The 5,393-nt window shown below is 39.6% G+C and overlaps 2 protein-coding genes across 2 annotated transcripts in view; one reads left to right on the forward strand and one right to left on the reverse strand.

Annotated features, from left to right (window-relative positions):
* LOC110467275 (glutamyl-tRNA(Gln) amidotransferase subunit A, mitochondrial-like) overlaps window positions 1–3,331 on the reverse strand; it is a 46,040-nt gene extending 42,709 nt beyond the window's left edge. Inside the window, exon 1 of the mRNA XM_021524333.1 lies at window positions 3,251–3,331. The gene's annotated coding sequence lies outside the window, so the exon portion shown is untranslated. The remainder of the gene's footprint in view (window positions 1–3,250) is intronic.
* A 105-nt stretch (window positions 3,332–3,436) lies between these two features.
* Window positions 3,437–5,393, forward strand: part of LOC110467274 (cryptochrome-1-like) — a 50,961-nt gene continuing 49,004 nt past the window's right edge. Inside the window, exon 1 of the mRNA XM_021524332.1 lies at window positions 3,437–3,525. The gene's annotated coding sequence lies outside the window, so the exon portion shown is untranslated. The remainder of the gene's footprint in view (window positions 3,526–5,393) is intronic.

The following is a 5,393-nucleotide window of genomic DNA, read 5'->3' on the forward strand; positions in this document are numbered from 1 at the left end:
ACACTTTTCTATGCCCAGGTGCGACTCATGAATTTTCTCCAACATTTCTCCTCTCATTGATGAGGGAATCAAAGGTCGGTCCCCTTTGAATATGACACCATTTTGAATGGTTAGTTCATCTCTAACATTCCATAACTCTGGCAGTACTTCACTTGATACCTCTGAACGATTGTTCGGCCATCCTTTCAAGATAATTGATTTTACGACCCTAAGAACATTGTCATTCTCTGTCTCGCGGCTGATTTCTTGCATTTTGTTGTCAGACACCGCCAACACTAGATGAACCTCAAACTCCTCAAGGTCAAAGGCTTCCTCTGCAAGGTGAGCACGACTTAATGCATCTGCCACATGCAATAACTTTCCGGGTACATATTTAACATCCAGGTTATACTGCTGAAGTTTCAACAGCATGCGTTGAAGTCTTGTTGGCGCAAGATGAAGTGGCTTCTTCATGATAATCTCGAGTGGCTTATGATCTGATTGTACAGTAACAGTCTTGCCTAAGATATACTGATGATATTTCTTGGCTCCAAAGACAATGGCTAGCATCTCTTTTTCTATTTGCGCATAACGCTGTTGGGCCAGTGTAAGTGATTTTGACGCATATGCCACAGGTTGATTTCCCTGTAGTAAAACTGCTCCAAGGCCTGTTGACGACGCATCAACAGATAGTGTGACTGGCTTGTTGACATCATAATATCGGAGAACAGGTGTAGAAGACACCATGTCCTTTAGATGCCGGAAACATTTCTGGTGCTGTTCATTCCAATGCCATACTACATCTTTCTCGAGAAGCTCTCTAATCGGTGCGCTTTCTTGGGAAAGATTGGGCAGAAACTTTGCCACATACTGGACCATTCCCATGAACCTTTGTAGACCTTGTTTGTCCATTGGTTCTGGCATTTCAGTTATTGCTTTAATTTTGTCCGGATCGGGTTTAAGACCCTCAACACTGAGTGTATGTCCTATATACTGGATTTCAGTAACCGCGATTTGACACTTATGCTTATTCAGCCGTAAGTTGTGTTTTCGAGCTTGCTCAAGGACTTGACGTAGTCTCGTGTCATGCTGTTCGCGAGTCTCGCCCCAGATCAAAATATCATCGACTATAGTCTCGACACCTTCCATTCCTTCGTAGACTTCAGACATTGCGCGTTGGAATACTTCCGGTGCTGAAGAGATTCCGAATGGAAGCCGATTGAATTTATACCGTCCAAACGGTGTATTGAATGTACATAATCGACTACTTTCCTGGTCCAACTCGATTTGCCAAAATCCACACTCAGCATCCAGTTTTGAGAAATATTTTGCAGTTGACACTTTGGATGTGACATCATCGATTGTCTTCATTGGGTAGTGCTCTCTTTTTATAGCACGGTTTAGGTCTTTCGGATCAATGCAAATGCGTAATTTGCCATTAGTCTTTGTCACAATAACCATTGAGTTGACCCAATCTGTCGGTTCCTGTACTTTGTCAATCACGCCTAGTGATTCCATGCGGTCAAGCTCAGCCTTAACCTTGTCATGTAGAGCAACTGGCACACGCCTCGGCGGATGAATGACTGGTGTTACCGACTCATCAATTTTGATACGATATTTGTGAAGTTTTCCTAATCCCTGGAAGACATCTTTGAACTCCTCTAGGATTGGTTCCTTCTTCTCCACAAGCTCAATTCTTTGTATGAGATTTAACTCCTTGCATGCTTGTAGCCCTAACACTGGTGTGACTTGATGATCCACAACTTGAAATTCTAGTGGGTAAATTTTGTTCTGGTAACCACATGCTAAAGTGGTTTTCCCTACCGTTTTGATTTTCTGTCCGGTATATGTCACCAACTTTTTAGCTTTTCCCTTCTGGAGTTTTCCTCCTATCTGATTGAAATCAGACTTGGAAATCACATTACACTGTGCCCCAGTGTCCATTTTAAATCTTGTCTTCCTGTTTTCAGTCTCTATTTCAATAAACCAGTCCTTCTCGCTGGACTTCTCACCATTTACTGCCTCAACAAACAATGGGTATTCGTCATCTGAATCTTCTTGGATATGTACCATCTGTACTTGACCTCTTCCTCTGCCACGAAATTTGGCATGATTTGTACCACGATGTGAGCTTTTCTTACTCTGTCCTTTGTCAACTTTTGTCCTACACATTTTTGCAAAATGATTACTTTTAAAACATTTATTGCAAGTTTCACCTTCTGCAGGACATTTATTAACGGGGTGTTTATAACCACATTTATGACACGACGGGTTTTGTTGACTGTTCTGATTTTTCCTCTGTGTGGCACCTTGATATCCGGGATTTTTCTGTTTGACAACATGTACTTGCGTTTCATCATTTAATGATTTCAGTTGAATCTGAGAAACTTCACTTGCACGACAAATGTCTATTGCTTTCTTCAGACTCAAGTCAGAATCTCGAAGGAGTCTATCTTTGACCGTTTTGTTTCGAACCCCACACACTAATCGATCTCGGATTAAACTGTCACAAAGATCTCTAAACTCACAGGTTGAAGCCTTTTTACGGAGTTCAGTAACATACTGGTCAATAGTTTCCGTTTCGTTTTGATTTCGGATAAAGAAACAATGTCTCTCGTATGTTATGTTTTTTCGGGGATTACAATAATCTTTGAACTTAGCTGTTATGTTGTCTAGTTTCTTCCTATCGTCTTCATTGTCGAACTTGAAGGTGTTGTACACTTCCAATGCCTCCGGTCCGATCACGTGGAGAAAGGTGGCGATCTGTATCTTCTCATCTTTTTCTGAGATTCCAGTCGCTGTCAGGTACAACTCGAAGCGTTGTATCCACCTTCGATAATTTTCTGACATGTTTCCATCCATTTGTAATGGATCTGGTGCCTTTAAATTGTCCATCGTGCCCGTTTTCACTCTGACACCATGTAATATCACAACACTAAGATGGTCGTCTGTCTAACATGTGCTTTTTAATCAGAACGAGGTTGTGTGTACATAACTTGATGACGTAGTATATAATTGTATAGTAAGTACCGTAGATACTCTACTAAGGCAACTATTATTACACATGCAATATGATGATGATATACGATGTATATGTTTACCGAATAGGCCCAGTTTGGTTACCCTTTTTTTTTTTTTATAAATGACACCACGGAATGTAGGATTAAATTTGCTCTCTGAGTCCGTGGTGACACGCTTGTTTTGTAACCTGAGATACATGTAAAAGTGTAACAAACACTATCAGTATCCTACATGTATTAAAGTAACTAACCTGTATGTAGGCGTTGTCACTCGACCTGGACAAGGAGCGTTAATCTTTCCTGGTGGTGTTACTGGAGAACGCCGTTGTTGTTGTTTAGGTCTGGCGCAGTGGCGTGTGCCAAGGCCAAGGGCACTTTATATTTCCGACATATAAAGCCATAAACAGATAAAGTATAGTAGTATATACGTCTCCGATTCGAGGAAAGTCCATCTATTGGCGTTGCACGTTTTGCCTTGATTGTTTCCATAATTTGATTTGACAGAAGACACAGAGACCGCTACCAGGTAAGTGACATTAAAGTGTATTCATGTTGACATTTGCTTGGAACTGTGATTCCACGCGTAGAGGAGACCTTTTTTTAATATTTTGGCTAAAAATGTGTTATACGTTAGGAGAGACTGTATTCATCAAGCACCATTCAAAAACTATGATATAGGTGCCTATCGTCTAGTGATCAGTTTCCGCACGTTATGTATTTCCGTGCAGACATTTTATCAAGCTATACACAGTATACAGGATCTCGTAACTACGGATAGTTTAGACGTTTGGCCATCGTCTTTAAACTGACACCAAAATTACCGGAAGTTCGTCCGGAAAACATAAGAATTAATCACTGATTAAAAAACACGCATAAATATGCAGTTTTGCTTATATGCAGTTTTTATCTTCCTCAAAATGAACCAATACCTGAAAAAACGGTGATACATTTCATTCATGAACCAGTCTTTTTTTCCACTTCCGAAGAGCCAAGGGGACATATTCTTATATCGATAAACAGTGTTTTCAATGAAACGTAAACCTTGTAATGCCATGAACTTCCAATTTTCACCCATTTTAAACAGAACAAAATGAGAAATAACTCACCATCAACCAAAACCGGTAGTGCGGGCGGGCTGCAGATTTTTTTTATAAAAGATTCTATATTATAACCAGAGACGTATAAAGTGTTGTATCCGTCTCTGTTATAACTAAATAAATATAATAAATAAATTTATAAAATTACATAAATTCGATCAATTTAACATATTGAAAAAACAATAAAAAATGTGAAATATAAAAAAAAAATGTTTTGATAATTAATTTGATGATCAGCGATTTAAAAAAAAATTCAAACGAAGCTTTTGTTCTTGCAGGTTACTGTAGAGAATTTCTTTTTAGTGTATTCGAGTTATCTTTCTTTGAACACTACATCAAAATAGACACACAGAAACATATGACGGCTACTTCCGATGGGATAACTTTGTTAAAAATGGTTTGTTCTGATTTTTTAAGGTCACCTGAGACAAAGTCTCAAGTGACCTATTGCGATCGCCTTTTGTCCGGCGTCGTCCGTCGTGCGTCCGTAAACAATTTACATTTTTCGTCTTCTCTAAAACCCCTGAACCAATTTCAATGAAATTTTGCAGAAACCTTCCATGGCCAAAGGTCAACAAAAATAGTGGCCGGTTTGGTCCCCAGCACCCAGGGGCCTGAGGGGCGGAGCCAAACAGGGTCAAATTGACTAAAATTTTAAAAATCTCCTTCTCAAGACCCAGATATGCAGGTAGAATCAAATACTCTTCATAGATGGAAGTGTCTTAAGGTGCTTTACCAAAATTGTTAATTTCTTGACCCTAGGTTCTCATGTTTCCCCCTGGTAAGGGGTAAACTTTATTATAGTTTATATAGGGAAATCACATTTTGGACCAACATTTGTTTAATATCCATTGGAAGTAATTCAATTTAGGTTAGAATTATCAGTATTAGGTAGCAGTTTGATAGTATGCACACATGAGCCCTGACTGATCCCCAGGGGCTGATGGGTGGGGCCAAAAAGTGTTGAATTGACTGAAATTTCTAAAATCTTCTTCTCAAAGACCCAGATATGGTAGATCAAACACTCTTCATAGATGGAAGGGTCTTAAGGTGCTCTACCAAAATTGTGAATTTCATGATCCTGGGGTCTCACGTTTACCCCTGGGGAGGGGATAAACTTTACTATAGTTTATATAGGGAAATCACATTTTGTTCCAACATTTGTTTAATTTCCATTGGAAGTAATTCAATTTGGGTTAGCATTATCAGTATTGGAAAGCAGTTTGATGGTATGCACATATCAGCCCTGACTGACCCCCAGGGGCTAATGGGTGGGGCCAAAAGGGGTTGATGTTTA

The sequence above is a fragment of the Mizuhopecten yessoensis genome, unplaced genomic scaffold, assembly GCF_002113885.1.
Source record: "Mizuhopecten yessoensis strain PY_sf001 unplaced genomic scaffold, ASM211388v2 scaffold11169, whole genome shotgun sequence".
Taxonomy (NCBI): domain Eukaryota; kingdom Metazoa; phylum Mollusca; class Bivalvia; order Pectinida; family Pectinidae; genus Mizuhopecten; species Mizuhopecten yessoensis.